At 46.8% G+C, this 17,393-nt stretch overlaps 1 protein-coding gene across 1 annotated transcript in view; it reads right to left on the minus strand.

Moving 5' to 3' along the window:
• rasgrp3 (RAS guanyl releasing protein 3 (calcium and DAG-regulated)) overlaps nucleotides 1-15,956 on the minus strand; it is a 60,778-nt gene extending 44,822 nt beyond the window's left edge. Inside the window, exon 1 of the mRNA XM_056291543.1 lies at nucleotides 15,948-15,956. The gene's annotated coding sequence lies outside the window, so the exon portion shown is untranslated. The remainder of the gene's footprint in view (nucleotides 1-15,947) is intronic.
• Between the last annotated feature and the right edge of the window lie 1,437 nt (nucleotides 15,957-17,393).

Here is a 17,393-nt window from a genome sequence, read left to right on the forward strand (position 1 = left end):
TCCTACCCTCACTAGTGAACAAGACCCCGAGATACTTGAATTCCTTCACTTGAGGCAACAACTCATCCCCAACCCAGAGGGAGCAATCCACCATTTTCCGGTAGAGAACCATGGCCTCAGACTTGGAGGTGCTGACTCTCATCCCGGCCGTTTCACACTCAGCTGCAAACCACCCTAGTGCACACCGGAGGTCACGTTCTGATGAAGCCAACAAAACCACATCATCTGCGAAGAGCAGCGATGCAATTCTGAGGTTACCAAAACAGACACACTCCTCACCTTGGCTGCGCCTTGAGATCCTATCCATGAATATCACAAACAGAATCGGAGACAAGGGACAACCCTGGCAGAGTCCAAGACACCGGTTCGAACACCTGACCTATCATCATTATATGGTGAACAAGAAGCAAGAAACAAGAACTGTTTTATTTTTATTGGTCGCGTAGTCAGATAACTGAAAAAGTATTCACTGGCTGTTACTCACCGGATGTTCTGATAAAAAAGGAAGCCTTCTGATTGGGTGAGCCTGGGTGCCAAGTGGGTGGGCTCATGCCCACCTAGACCCACCCACAGCTGCGCAGCAGGTGAAAGAGGTGGTCTGCTTGTTGGCCAAGATCGGCCCCTGGGCAGCCAGCTCCCACCTTTTCTGATCTGTAGAGTTTTATGACTCAAGCGATCCCGTACAGTCATGTCAGAAACTCACCGTTTCTCTCCTGTCTCACTAATACATTAGATTGTTTTATGAACTGACAGTTATTTTATCCGTCTGGACCATGGACTCAGGTAACATCTTTTCCATGGTTGGAGACATTCTCTAGTATCTGTATATTGCTGTTGAAATGTTTTGACCAGGAAGGATGAACTTTGGTGCAGGGCAAACACATTCCTACTCAAACAGGAAAAAGCACTGAGACGTGATGAAAATGTGGAGATGCTTCTGTTGGACAAGAGATATTACAGTAGAGCACTGTTCCATGTACAGTGCCAGGCAAAAGGTTGGACACATCTACTCATAGTACGGGTTTTCTTTAATTTTGTTTACTATTCTAAACATTAAACTAAGCAACTTGTTGAGGTGGGAGGGCACTTCAAAATGTGTATTTTTAAATCAAAACAATTTTCGAAAGAAATTCAGAAATTCATCCACTGATCATCAATCACGTGGTCTCCACCTCTCTGTTATCATCCACTGATCATCAATCACGTGGTCTCCACCTCTCTGTTATCATCCACTGATCATCAATCACCTGGTCTCCACCTCTCTGTTATTATCCACTGATCATCAATCACCTGGTCTCCACCTCTCTGTTATCATCCACTGATCATCAATCACCTGGTCTCCACCTCTCTGTTATCATCCACTGATCATCAATCACCTGGTCTCCACCTCTCTGTTATTATCCACTGATCATCAATCACCTGGTCTCCACCTCCCTGTTATCATCCACTGATCATCAATCACCTGGTCTCCACCTCTCTGTTATCATCCACTGATCACGCTCGGTCAGGTGTGCTTTCTTGTCAGCCAATGGCCAGCTTGCTGACAGGATTTGAACATTGTAACCGACACATCTCGATGCTGTCTATTCCACTTGCTCCTCCACAACCAGTGTCAAGACCCCATCCATGGCTTCCGACTCCGAGGGAAAATCTCCAAACCCAGATTCATTTACAGAGTCTGGTGCCCTGTAAATTGTCATCAACGACAGGGTCAAAGTTCTTCTAGATATCATATTAAACATTGTTCTTACTATCGGCCCTGTGATGGCCTGGTGGCCTGTCCAGGGTGTCTCCCTGCCTGCCGCCCAATGGCTGCTGGGATAGGCTCCAGCATCCCCGCGACCCTGAGATCAGGATATGTGGTTTGGATAATGGATGGATGTTGTTACGATACTTTTGTTGTTGGTTGTCGTTCCTGACGGAGTTCTATCAAAACAATGCTCTGCTGTCATACTGATTGTCTGTCCAACAGAGTCACCACATCGTCATCACATTTCAAATAATTTGTTTACGCAGAAAAGTCTCAGAGTGCAGCTTTAAATGATGTACAATAGATATAATCATTTTAAACCCATCCCTCCATCCATTACCCAAACCACTTATCCTGCTCTCAGGGTCGTTGAGATGCACTTGATGCAAGTTGTGCAGCAGCCAAACTGCATTATAGAAGAACTGAATCCCTCTACACCGCATGGTGTAGACGGCACGGTGGCGCAGTGGTTAGCGCTGTCACCTTACAGCAAGAAGGTCCTGGGTTCAATTCCCGGCTGGCCAGGGTCCTTTCTGTGTGGAGTTTGCATGTTGTCTGCGTGGGTTTCCGCTGGGAGTTCCAGCTTCCTCCCACCTTCAAAAGACATGTAAGTCAGCAATACTAAGCTGCCCCCCCTAGGTGTGAATGTGTGCATGAACGAGCCTGCCTGTGTGTTTGCCTCATGGTGGACTGGCGACCTGTCCAGAGTGTTTCCCTGCCTTCCACCCAACGAGCGCTGCAATAGGCTCCAGTACCCTGCTGTGACCCTCATTAGGATAAGCAGCTTGGAAAATGGATGAATGAAATGAAGGAGTCCGTCTAGGAACATGACTTTACATCTAACTATTGTTGGGACTGATGCTATATATATATATATATCTCAGAATCAGAAACACTTTATTTGTCATTTCATTTCATGCATTTGCGCACATGAAATGAAATGAAACATGGTTTCCCCCAGCCCACAGCAGTGCAACACAAAGACAAAAACACAGATCCAAACTACAAGAACTACAAGAACACATATATCCAAACTATCACATATATCAAAACCTGGGCTGCCCAAAGTGGGGCCCGCGGGCCAGAGTTGGCCCACCACAAGGTTCTATTTGGCCCGCAGGATGTTTCTAGTAAAAAAATTAAATAAAACATATGTTTAATATGTTGGATCCCTAATTATTAACAATAATTATTTTTCATAATCTGAGCACGGTGGGCAGTGACACTTTGTGCAGGAAGTCAGTTTGGCGCGAGTGAGACGAGAGTAACAGAAAAATGGAAAGAGAGAGACTGTGGCACACCGATAAAAGGCATTTCAAACAAAGCTGGCAAGAAGACTTCTTTTTCACAGAAGTGAATTCCAAGGCAGTCTGTCTTACATGCAAGCAATCTGTTGCTCTACTGAAGGAGTACAATGTCCGCCGTCACTACGATACTAAACATCCAGCGGCTTTTTCAAAGTACTACGGGGACACATGAAAGCTAAAGACCAGCGAGCTGCTAGCTAAACTTTGCTCCCAACAAGGCACTCTCATCTGGTCCTTGGCAGTTCAGGAGAGCGCGGCATGGGCCAGCTTTGATTTTTTTTTTTGTGTGTTGTTGTTGTTTAGTTTAGATTCTAAAAATAAAAAATAAAAATCACTGTCCAGCAGAACGAACGCCAGCCAGGATGACCGCCAAAACTGCCGGTCTGCACAGGCCAGCGGCTAGCCTAGCCTGCCCCCCTTCTGCATCCTGCCAGACTGACCTCGGTGTTTTCTCTTCGGGTGCATCTTCGGTCAGGTCCGTGGTCCTTGAGCCCACAGGTTGCAGCAAACCAAGCTCCCTCAGCCGATCCAACGCCAGCTCTCCCAGCCAGACACCCCCGACACACCTCCCCGCACTCCACACGACAACAGTAAAAACACAGTTAAGGCTAGGCGAGGCCGCCGCCACACCACCCTGGATGTTATCGGAACTGCCGGTCTGCGTGGGCTAGCAGTTAGCATAGCCTGCCCCACTTTCGCATGATGTCACACCGCCCTCGGTGTTTCCTCTTCAGGCACAGCTCCAGGCAGGGCCGTGGTCCCTGGGCCCACAGGACGCAGCAGACCAAGCTACCCCAGCTGATCCAGCGCCGGCTCTCCCAGCCATCAAATGAAGACACAAACTTAGATGCAGACGTGGACAAAGACACTGCATGGACGGTACTGGGTGAGGCTGCAGCAAACGTGAATTTGCGCCGCCATCTTCCCACACCTCTTACACCATATTCACACACAGAGGCCACTGCATAATTATTGAAATAAGGATCTTAATGCAAAGACCTACCATGTGGGCCAATCTGAGTGGTGCATGTTAGGGTCAGCTATGCCCTTTAGCATGAATTGTGCTCTCTGCTTTCACAATGGGTCACTGTCTCTGTCTCTGACTTGCGGACGCATCAGTGTGTATGCACTGTGTATGTGTTTATACTCAAACACATACTTAAGTGACATAATTTGTAAAAAATATACACACGCCCCCAAAAATAGATACAATTCACGCATGCAGACACACAAACTCCCCACACTAACACATTCACCTTTGTCCTCCACTCTACACACGACACAGAAAAGCAGATATAGAGAAAGGCAGAAAGATGGACAACTGCCATTGAGGTAGATAGACTGGGTCACGAAGACAGACTAATAGTGCCGGAGGCTAAATGACAGGTAGCCACCTACACAAGCAGATCCACGAACAAAAAAAGCAGAAATAGACAGAGCTAGCCAAATATGTGAACTTTTATACACTTTTTCCGCCCCGACTCCTACTCTGGATCTTACATATTGCTTTAAGGCGACAAAGAAACCTCTCCAGAAATACATGTTACCACCCTAATGAAACTAACATTTCATCAAAATAAGTTTTAGGGTTTGAAAATCTATCAAAAGCTCTACCACGGAACAAACAGCATGTAAAAGCTGTTCTCACCGCACTTACAAAGCAGACAACAGCCAAAGGACAAAACCCCCCGCAAAGTCCACATACAAGCCGGAGTTCTCCAACTCTTAACTCTTACCCCCCGTCTCACTCCGTTAATCCCCGTGCACGGCGGAGACCATTCTCCCCTCCGGCTACTTGCTCTGTAGCGCCGACACCTGGCTGGCAGACACCACTGGCTGCTACTGTCTGTCTGTCGAAACGGACAGACTGGTACGGTGGAGGACATGCTATGATACATACACTGTACTCTTCTTCTCTCCTCTGCTCATGATATCCTGCCCCGCTCCTCCTCCTCCTCCTCCTCCTCCTCTCCTCCGCCTCTCTACCTCTTTCCATTGGTAAACACAGCAGCAGCCTGCAGCCTGGAGCAGCAGTCTTGGTGCAACCCTGACATGTGACCTTTCACTCCTCAGCAAATCAAAAGGAAGCTCTCCTCGGATACGCACACTGAGACACACACACACACACACACACACACACACACACACACACACACACACACACACACACACACACACACACACACACACACACACACACTCACCCACACGCACACAGAAACACCCCTAGCAAAATAACATGCATATTGGATTCATGTTAGATCCAGGGGTAAAAGAGGAAAACGGTCAGATACACAGAGAGAGAGAGAGACAGACAGAGAGAGAGAGACAGACAGAGAGAGCCAGAGAGACAGAGAGAGAGAGAGAGACAGAGAGACAGAGACAGAGAGACAGAGAGAGAGAGAGAGAGACAGAGAGAGAGAGAGACAGAGAGACAGAGAGAGACAGAGAGAGAGAGAGAGAGAGAGAGAGAGAGAGAGAGAGAGAGAGAGAGAGAGAGAGAGAGAGAGAGAGAGAGAGAGAGAGAGAGAAAGAGACAAAGACAGAGACAGAGAGAGACAGAGAGAAAGAGACAAAGACAGAGACAGAGAGAGAGACAGAGAGACAGAGAGAGAGACAGAGAGAGAGACAGAGAGAGAGACAGAGAGAGAGAGAGAGACAGAGAGAGAGACAGGGAGACAGAGAGAGAGAGAGAGACAGAGAGAGAGAGAGACAGAGAGAGAGACAGAGAGAGAGAGACAGAGAGAGAGAGACAGAGAGAGAGACAGAGAGAGAGACAGAGAGAGAGACAGAGAGAGACAGAGAGAGACAGAGAGAGAGACAGAGAGAGAGACAGAGAGAGAGACAGAGAGAGAGACAGAGAGAGAGACAGAGAGAGACAGAGAGTGCACACAACAGACAGATGTTACATGACCTTGGAAACAAAGAATTGGCAGGGGGAGTGAAACAGATGGTTTCTGTGTGTGTGTGTGTGTGTGTGTGTGTGTGTGTGTGTGTGTGTGTGTGTGTGTGTGTGTGTGTGTGTGTGTGTGTGTGTGCTCAGCCTGGCCAGTCACGTGTCTACTCACAGACCAGACATTAGACTCGGCAGTGTAGTGTAACCTAGTTAATCACATTTACAGCATTAGTCTGGATTCTAACCATCCCTCATGTTAATGCTACCTTTTCCTTTAATCGAGGCTTCATCTCACACCGTTCTCGTTGGCACCCCCACACTTTCCCCAGAACACAACGTGAGAAGTGTAATAATGGTAACATTGTGGTTGAGGAAGATCCCTACTGTAGCGAATTCAGGGGACTGTAGCAAATTCAGGGGGCGGCCGGGAACCGCTGCAGCCGGGACGCGAACCCGGGTCGCCCGCACCACGGGCGACTGCGCTAACCAGTCAGCTAAAGGGTCCGACCCGTTAGCCAACGGGCTAGCGAGTCCAGTCATCTGTGATCATTACACTACCCCCCTCCTTCGGCTTCAGCATACCAGCTCCCTCACACCTCTGGGTGCACGCTTCCGGTGGCCTCACCCCCCACCTTCAGCACTACCCTCCTCCTTCGGCTTCGGCATACCAGCTCCCTCAGGCCTCTGGGCACACGTAATCTCGATGACCTCACGGTCTCACCATCCCACTACTGATCTCAATGTGGCGAATTCAGGGGCAGCTGGGAAGTGAACCCTGGTCGCCTGCACCACGGGCACCACGGGTGACTGCACTAACCAGTCAACCTCAGGGTCTGACCCGTTAGCCAACGGGCTAGCGAGTCCAATCATCTGTGATCGTTACATTTCAAATGATGCACCCCTATGTTAGCGAAGTGGTTTGGGCCAGAAGGTTACACTAGAGGGAGATTAAAGGGATGACATGTTATAAGGTATTGATCATTTGTTCATTTTTGCTTTTCCATATAACGTTTACAATACAAAGCGCACTTGTTCTGTATTTTATTGAAAAGAGGTTAATGCAGTCAATATAAGTGATGCTGTTTGAAATCTCATTTGTTAAGCATCTTAAATGTGACGTCACCTGTTGCATGTTGGTATGGGCACATACGCGGTCCCCCCTCAGTTGGGGCTGGGGACTGACAGAGACAGGTACGGTAACAAGGTGCTGCACATAAAACTGTGGTTAACTGCTTAATGTAAGCTGAAATGCAGGTGATATGATGTGATGATATGATGTTGGTGGCACGGTGGCGCAGTGGTTAGCACGGTCGCCTCGCAACAAGAAGGTCCTGGGTTCGAGCCCCAGGGTAGGCCAACCTTGGGGGCCTCCCGGGTCCTCCTCTGTGTGGAGTTGGCATGTTGTCTGCGTGGGTTTCCTCTAGGTGCTCCGGTTTCCTCCCACAGTCCAAAGACATGCAGGTCAGGTGACTCGGCTGTACTAAATGGTCCCTAGGTGTGGATGTGAGTGAGTGAGTGTGTGGGCCCTGTGATGGACTGGCGGCCTGTCGAGGGTGTCTCCCCACCTGCCGGACAATGGATGGATGGATGATGTGGATTAAGTGTAGTATAACAGCTTTGTGTAAACTGAGATTCAGCTGAATTTGTAGCGTTGTAGTATTTAAAATAGAGCAAGCTTTGTGACCGCCATTTTGGTGTAAGCTAGCCGTTGAAGTGGCCGCCCCTCTGTGCTGTGTCACGGTCTGTTGTCGGGAATGTAGTTTTCACTTCTGCACCAGGCAGACTGATCTAACCAGGCCATGTTTGTTGGTATGTGAGGCGGGACTGAATGTACATACATTCCTGCATTTCACTAGACCTGCAGTGTGAAAGCGGATTGTGGTAAGGGTTTCATTGTCCTATTGTACGCTGTGATTGCAGGTACAGTGCATCCGGAAAGTTTCACACCCCTTCACTTTCCCCACATTTTGTTATGTTACAGACTTAATTCCAAAATGGATTAAATTCCTTTTTTTTCTCATCAATTTACACACAATACCCCATAATGACAAAGCGAAAAAGGTTTTGTGGAAATTCTGGCAAATTTATTAAAAATAAAAAACTGAAATATTGCATGTACATAAGTATTCACACCCTTTATTCAGTACTTGGTTGAGGCACCCTTGGCAGCGATTACAGCCTCAAGTCTTCTTGGGTACGAAGCTACAAGCTTGGCACACCTATATTTGGGGTATTTCTCCCATTCTTCTCTGCAGATCCTCTCGAGCTCTGTAAGGTTAGATGGGGAGCGTCGCTGCACAGCTATTTTCAGGTCTTTCCAGAGATGTTCAATGGGGTTCAAGTCTGGGCTCTGGCTGGGCCACTCAAGGACATTCACAGACTTGTCCCGAGGCCACTCCTTCATTGTCTTGGCTGTGTGCTTAGGGTCGTTGTCGTGTTGAAAGGTAAACCTTCCCCCCAGTCTGAGGTCCTGAGCGCTCTGGAGCAGGTTTTCATCAAGGATCTCTCTGTACTTTGCTCCATTCATCTTTCCCTCGATCTTGACTAGTCTCCCAGTTCCTGCTGCTGAAGAACATCCCCACAGCATGATGCTGCCACCACCATGCTTCACTGTAGGGATGGTATTAGCAAGGTGATGAGAGGTGCCTGGTTTCCTCCAGACGTGAGGTTTGGCATTCAGGCCAAAGAGTTCAATCGTGGTTTCATCAGACCAGAGAATCTTGTTTCTCATGGTCTAAGAGTCCTTTAGGTGCTTTCTGGCAAACTCCAAGCGGGCTGTCATGTGCCTTTTACTGAGCAGAGGCTTCCGTCTGGCCACTCTACCATAAAGGCCTGATTGGTGGAGTGCTGCAGAGATGGTTGTCCTTCTGGAAGATTCTCCCATCTCCACAGAGGAACGCTGGAGCTCTGTCAGAGTGACTATGGGGTTCTTGGTCACCTCCCTGACCAAGGCCCTTCTCCCCCGATTGCTCAGTTTGGCTGGGCGGCCAGCTCTAGGAAGAGTCCTGGTGGATCCAAACTTCTTCCATTTACGAATGATGGAGACCACTGTGCTCTTCGGGACCTTCAAAGCTGTAGACATTTTTCTGTACCCTTCCCCAGATCTGTGCCTCGATAAAATTCTGTCTCGGGGGTCCACAGACAATTCCTTTGACTTCATGGCTTGGTTTCTGCTCTGACATGCACTGTCAACAGTGGGACCTTATATAGACAGGTGTGTGCCTTTCCAAATCATGTCCCATCAATTGAATTTACTACAGGTGGACTCCAATCAAGATGTAGAAACATCTCAAGGATGATCAGTGGAAACAGGATGAACCTGAGCTCAATGTTGAGTGTCATAGCAAAGGGTGTGAATACTTATGTACATGCAATATTTCAGTTTTTTATTTTTAATAAATCTGCAAAAAATTCTACAAAACCTTTTTCACTTTGTCATTATGGGGAATTGTGTGTAGATTGATGAGGAAAAAAAGGAATTTAATCCATTTTGGAATAAGGCTGTAACATAACAACATGTGGGGAAAGTGAAGGGGTGTGAATACTTTCCGGATGCACTGTATGTTGATTCTAACCCTATGTATTTTGAGTTATTCCGTTATTTCTGTATGTTCTTGTGTAGTGACTTGTTTAGGGACTGTACACCGTAATACAGATTTCTGTAAATGTGCCCGTTTAGCCGTCTTGGCTACTGGGTATAGCCACCGGGGGTATTGTGCCTGCTCATAGTGTGTCATACACATACTGTCAGTTCGGGTTGGGACTGAGAGAGACAGGAGTACGCTGTTATGTCAGAGTGCATTGACGTTCATCACCCTTTCCCTGGTGTACACTGTGATTACACACCAATCAGTGAAGCACTGAAGGAGAGCTGTCACGCCGGCAGCAGGACCTGAGGACCCACATGCAGACAGCGGAGACAGGCCGGGACAGAGCAGTGATTTAATGGGTTTAAAGGTCCACATAACAGGAAAGGTACAGTGGACAAGGCATGAAGCACCAGGCTAACATAACAATCCGACAGAGAGACAGGGCAACCAGGGGGACTATAACTGCCGGGGAGCCAATCAGGGGCCGGGGAACAGCTGAGCAAGGCAGGGCCAGGAATGGAAAAGGCAACACCGGCGAGTCTTCAAAATAAAACAGGAAACCCAGATAACATAACCATGACAAGAGCTGTGTGTGTCTCCTGTGGGTTCTTTATCAAGTCGCCACAGCACGGGTGGCAATATTAGCACACGCTGCAGACATAATGGGATTTTTTTTTTGTTGCTATTGACTACTTTTCGTTAAATACACAATGCCCATAAATGCGCTCGTTGGTTAATTCCATGCATTGCAGCCACCGTATTCATTGTACCAGTGTTGGAGGTTATCTACCCCAGTCTGTGAAGCTGGCAGCACAAAGGTGTTGCAAGACTTGGATGCAGAGGGGATAAGGAGCATTAAATTTGATTAGGTAACCTAAACATTTTATTGTGATCTATTCATTATTAATTTGCTTAGTCAATAATGTGACATTTGGCATTAAATAGTTGGTGTCTAGATGGGTTATATGCCTAGAGATACCGTGGCACGATTACATCATTAGTGTTACTAATTATGTTATTTTTAATGAGTCTATATCTATGACGTCTCACCATTTCTGTGCAAACGTGATAATATCCGCCTCTCGCATTATAAAAACTGCAACTATTCTGCCCTCTGCTGGCCGAACACTGCCATTAGTATCCGTTCCCTAATGCTTATGGGTCCAAATACTTTTATCCACAGACGTGTCACACATGCAAAACCGTTATGAATGTTGTCACCCCTGCTGATCCTAGAGACACCCCGGCCCCAGCGACCACTCCCCCTTCGCCTGCGTCTCCCTACATGCCCCCAAATGTCCCATAACAGACCGTTTTTCAGACACGAGAAAGGGCCGGATACTGGTGGATGACGATACTCTCCAACCAGTCCTGACAACCGGAGGAGAGCTTACTAGCAGATGCTGGTCTGGGGGCAGTGAGTATCTGGCACTGCGCGGTTGCTGGAGAGCCGGTCTTCCCCACCTGTACATCACCTCACCGAGGCACCTGGGCCAGCTGGATGTTGTCTAGTAGGTTCTACCTTCACAAGTCAGTATCGGCATAGCTCCTCAGCAGGTCTTGTGCAGTGGAGAGCAGCAGATGATGCCGACAGCCGTGTGAGCCAGGGTTACAGAGGGAACTGTCAAGAATGTCACCAACAACACGTTTTTACATAAGTAAAGTAGTGATGAAACGTTTCTGTCAGTAAACGTGTTGAGATTAGCTGATGTGACTTTCTGTGATCTCCTTACTTGGATTATTGAGCATGCATAAAGACACAACAGTCGTATAGTCAGGGGTGGGCAAACTTATCCAGAAAGGGCCGGTGTGGGTGTAGGTGTGGGTGCAGGTTTTTGTTTCAACCCAGCAGTTCCACACCTGTGTCTCCTAATCAAGTTCCTCAGCAAAGACTCTGGTTGATTAGTGGGATCAGGTGTGTAACTGCTTGGTTGGAACAAAAACCTGCACCCACAGCGGGACTTTCTGGTTAAGATTGCCCACCCATGCATCAGAGGTCATGGTTAGGAGGGGATGGAGTTGAAAACTCTTATTGCAGTGGGGAAAACTGTCTCTGAAACGGGTGTTTTTTGCACTGATTGACCTGTAGCGACTTCCTGATGAGCTTAAAGAGGTAGTTGGCTGGGTGGAAGGAGTCATCAATGATTTTACCTGCACGGTTGGCTGTGTGGGTGGTGAAGAGGGAGTCCGGGGGGGTCGGGGAAGGCTACATCCTATGATTTTTGGAGGCATTTTTCACTATCTGTTCGAGCTTGGTTTTGGTGATGCTGTCCGTGGTTCCCTACCAGACCGTATAGGAGGATGTGAGGATGCTTTGGATAAGTGCCAAGGAATTTGAAGGAGTCTGTCATAGGTATGGCTCGGTCAGCTATATGGATGGGTTTTTTGGTAGTCTTGATTTTTGTTCTTAAGTCACTGGCTATTTCCATAGCTTTGGAAGTGTTGAGCAGGAGGTTGTTGTTATTGCAACATCTTACTGCACCACTAAAAGCTGGTACAGAGTCCCATTGTTGTGCAAGATGAGGCCAAACATTGTGGTATTGTCCACATATTTCAATACTTCAACTGAGCTGTCCAGGGAGGTGAATTGTTCAGTGTACAGACACAAAAACAGGGGAGACAGGACACAGCCCTGGGGGGGCACCAGTGCTGAGGGATGGGGGGGGGCAAGATTCGGCAAGTTTACAAGAATGTCAGTCAATATTGATAAAACTTGTAGGTAACACAAGGGAGGGTATTAACAAAATCAAGAATTCTGTCAAGCCTAAGCGCCAGAGTAAAACTGTTGCATGAACCATTCTGAGATATCGGAGTGATACCAGCTCCCTCGCGCCTCATGTGCTTCCGATGGCCTCCCGGTCTCACCATCCCACTTCTGACACCAGTGTAGCGAGTTCAGGGGCAGCCGGGAACCGCCACAGCCGGGACGCGAGCCTGGGCCTCCTGCACCATGAGCGACTACATTAACCAGTCAACTAAAGGGTCCAACCCGTTAGCCGACCGGCTAGCGAGTCTAGTCATGCATTGGGGGGTAGTGTCCCCGGGTGCTGCACGGAGGCCACCTACTGCTCCTGGCTACGCAGCTAGGATGGCTTGAATGCAGAGCGTAATTTCCCTGCGGGGATCATTAAAAGTATATCAAAATCCAAATCAAACTAACCGGGCTTCCTCCAAGAACCCCGCGGTTTTGACTCAGACCCATGAGGTACTCCATCTACTGCACTCCAGGGAAAGCCCTGCTAATGGCAGACACTTTCTCACGCGCACCTCTCAGTGAAAACACGGGTTTACAGAACCCACAAGTCACAGAGAGCGGAAACACTTCATCCGGACACCACGTTTATTGAGTGACCTCTTCAGTCTCAGCTGACTGCAGGTATCCCACCCTTATAAACAATACCGACCCAAACCAACCATCAATTTCCTGTGCAAATTACCGTGACCGCTAATTAGAGTTACAGTGGCCATGTGTACTATTCAGAGCAAGACATCAAAACATACCATGTGCTTTCAAATGGATGAAAACACAAGCGTTGCTTTAATTTGTGCTTTTGGTACCCAGGACGTTATTTCATATTTCATCATTACACAAAGCTTCCAGTTATGGGACGATGTGAACAACAACAACAACAACAACAACAACAACAAATCCGTGTTTTTAAACTCCCTCTGAAATTGAGTTAAAATTTCTTTTGAAATTCACTTTTTGGGGTGTCATTTAATAAAGGCCTGTGATTGCAGCTGGGATTTCCTCTTGATTTGATGGTTTGTGAGTCTTCTCTCCAAGGCCAGCACGTACATACCTTTGTAAGTCACAAGTTTACAGGGATATAAAATTGGGATTATTTCCCCCTAGAAAAGCGCTATATACTAAATATAATGATTCAATCAACCAATCAAGTTGCATTTTATATAGCGCTTTTTGGCTGCAACAGCCACTCAAAGCGCTTTACAATTACACAATTTCAGTTAATAGCTAGTTAATAATAACACAATTTCAGTTAATAATTAGCAGTGTTAATTATTATAATGTTGATTATTATTATTATTATTATTGTGCGTATGATGTTGCTTTTCTTGTGTTTGAGAGGGTCTGTTGTGTGTGTTTTCAGGCTTTTTGTCAACTGTTTTTGCGTGGGGTTGTGTGCACATGCATGCATGAAATTTTGTCTGTTTGTGCGTCTGCACGTATTCACGTGTTTGTGCCTGTCTGCATGTTTGCGTTTGACATTAGACAGTTGTACTCCTGTCTCTCGCTAGTGATGTGGCTCGGCTAATGAGCTGATCTGTGGTAAGCACTTCAGTGTGTGTAGCGTTACAGGCAATTCTGTCACACGGGTACAGATGTGACTGCAGAAGTCGAACACCAGGTCTCGGTGACGTAATGAAAGCCACTTAATTTGGCATTGTATTCTTGCAGCGAATGTGTTCTCTGCATTTAACCCATCCTATTGTATAGCCGCAGTGGGCAGCTGCAGCACCCGGGGACCAACTCCAGTACTTCTTTCCATCGCCTTGCTCAGGGGCACAGGCAGGAGTATTAATCCTAACGTGCATGTCTTTTTGATGGTGGGAGGAAACCGGAGCACCAGGAGGAAACCTACAGAGACACGGGGGGGAACATACAAACTCCACACAGGAAGGACCTGGAACGGTCTGGGGTTTGAACCCAGGACCTTCTTGCTGTGAGGCACCAGTGACCCATACACCACTGATGAGAGAGGTGAGGCAAGGATGTCATTTGAATGCCAGCTTTTGTGTCCCGTACACCGCCCGACCCCAGGGATGCTCCTTTATTTTGCCTATTGAACAACGGCTTCCCCTAACGAGGTCACTGTTGCACACATCAGTCTTAGTCATGGGCCTACGTTCAAGTCAGTCAGTAAAATTGTCGTCTACCCAGTCCAAGTCAAACCCCCAAACAATACAACAACAGTCAAAACACGACATTACAACATTACTAAAACAATGACCTGAATATGAACGTTAACAGTCCCATAATCCCTTGCGCTCCCCCAGCACACAGCCCCCAGCAGCCCAGTGACCGTCCTCCCCGGTCGCTACAATACAAACAACAGGGTGTGGTGAATTATGTCCATAAGTCCACTCACTACACATTGACATACAGCCTGTGATGACCTCTGCCACTTTATATGTAGTGCATTTCCCCTTAATGTGAAAAGATCTTCACTACCCTCATATGGCATGAGATAATATAGCACCTGGTTAGTTAGCTAGCTAGCTAGCTAGCTAGTTGGTTGTTGATGAGTGGTTATTCAGCTAAATATTTAAAATCCATGGCTCACTTTATTCGCCTTAATGTTGTGACTGCAAGTCTTTTGTTTTTGTTGGGAAGTAGCTTCTTGTCTCAAACTCACTCATCATGTGCAGCTCTTACACACAGAGCAACCAGCGCAAATATATCCCTGCAGACGCCCTCAACTGTTAATACAGTGAAGTGGGCAAAACTATGTAGGAGATGTAAGAAATATAACTTAACATATGACATGTAACATGTTGAGATAAAACATAAAAGCAAATATACAGGACGAAAATAAGGTATTTATAATATGTGTTGTCCCAACTGTACATACTACCACAGAATGCATACTACTACTACTACTACTACTACTACTTTCGGCTGCTCCCATTAGGAGTCGCCACAGCGGATCATCCGTTTCCATCTCTTCCTGTCCGCTGCATCTTCCTCTGTCACACCAGCCACCTGCATGCTGCTATTATGACAGTATGTATGCATACTACAGAATGCATACTTACTGTCATAATAGTATGTGTACATGCTACTATACTGCTATACTGATGACATTCTACTACACTGCACATACTACCATTATAGAACTAACTGCACATAGAATGTATTGATGAATTATTAAATCATTATGCTGTTATATTAAATTTTTATAATTATATTAAATTATACATTGTTATATGAAATCATTAAATTATGTGCAATTATGCAATTTAAAAAAACACAAAAAATGGTGTAAATAAATGCAGCGGCAGATGGGTTATAATACACCATAGACACTAGATGTAGACTACGTAATATTGTAAAGTGGACTGACAGTGTATGGAGATTGTGAGATGCATAGAGGGTGGCATACAAGGGAGGTCAGTAAAGACACCCTCAAATTCACAAAGCAGGCTCTGGTACAGATAATGTTGTACACAGTTTAGTGGACTCTTTCCTGTTGTTTGTCTGCCAGTTGAGCCACTGTCGTGCATTATGTTGTCAGATAGCACGCACAACCACCGGACGACCACTACAGCACGTAGCAGATCTGGTCTCAGCCAAGTACTCAACCAGTCCTGTACAGACAACAATACACGGTCTAAAATGTCTCCCTTCAGAATCTTCTTCAGACCCTTCATCGTCACCTTACCTTAAACAAGTCGATCAGTCAGCCCGGTGGTTTTCCAGTCCACATCTATCAGTCCACTTTTCGCACATGAAGACACGCCATTCGTTGCCAAAAATCCACATCAAGTCCAAAACCGGCTCACTCCTGCCCACACCCAGTACCAGCATAGTTCTACCAGCCCTTCTTTAAGACAGGCTCCTCTGTGCTGGTCTGTCTCGGTCCTCCCGGTCCTCCCTTCACTGCCTTGCCTCTCGCCGTCTCACCCAGCGAGCTGTTCAGCTTTAGCGCCGCATCCAGTGTGCGGGTTGTTTGTCCAAATGGCATGTTGACTTCCTTCAATTCTTTCCAAACTTAGTTTTCCTGTCTGTGTTGGTGGGTTTCCCTGGGCTGGACTAAATATAGGGACCACACAAGGTTAAGTGGGGGGAAAAAAGTCCAGCAGGAAATGTGTCACATCATGTTTGTGTGGACACTCACGTGTCTGGCGACACAGTTGTAGGACTGAAAAGCTTAAAGTATTTTCTTTTAAAAAGGTGGTGTTTGACATCACTACTAGGCCTCATCGGCTCTCTTAAGGGACAACAGAGTTTGATGCCTGATGCTTTCAAAACGGTCTTCAACCCTCTTCTGACCCCAAAACAGCAAATCCAGCACAGTGACGGTAATGAAGAATGGGGCAGAGAACAATTTAACTATTGCACGGTGACCTTCTCCCTTTTTTTAACTTTATTTTTTAACTAATTTGAGAATGTAACTATTTGGTCAACAGCAAAGCCAAAACCAATTAGTTTGATAATAATAATAATAATAATAATTCTTTATTCCATATATGTGTGTGTGTGTGTGTGTGTGTGTGTGTGTGTGTGTGTGTGTGTGTGAGGGTCAACCCATCCCCATGCCCCACTCCAGTGACGTTGTACATATTGTTTTGTCTCCAGCTTCTAAAAAAAAAAGTTTCAAAATAAAAAACAATGACTGCATATCCTGCTGCTTGAATGGACCACTCACAGGATGAGCCTCGCCGTGGTGGTTAGAGTCCAGCTCTGTCATCCCGGCCCGGTAGCAAACACCGCCACAACTCTACCACTCGGAAACACAACACTATCTAAATGTGGAAAGCCTCATTAAGTCACGTTAAAGTGGGGTGGTTTTTTTCATAGAGATCACGCATGAATAGGCTCGGTAGCCCTTGGCTCACAAACTTACTCTACTGTGGAGACAACTAGGAACAACTCTTGCTACTACTACTACTACTACTACTTTAGACTGCTCCTGTTAGGGGTCGCCACAACGGATCATCCATTTCCATCTCTTCCTGTCCTCTGCATCTTCCTCTGTCACACCAGTCACCTGCATGTGACTGGTGTGAAACCTCCTCTTTGGCCTTCCTCTTCTCCTCTTCCCTGGCAGCTCCACATTCAGCATCCTTCTCCCAATATACCCAGCATCTCTCCTCCACACATGTCC

The sequence above is a fragment of the Lampris incognitus genome, chromosome 13, assembly GCF_029633865.1.
Source record: "Lampris incognitus isolate fLamInc1 chromosome 13, fLamInc1.hap2, whole genome shotgun sequence".
Taxonomy (NCBI): domain Eukaryota; kingdom Metazoa; phylum Chordata; class Actinopteri; order Lampriformes; family Lampridae; genus Lampris; species Lampris incognitus.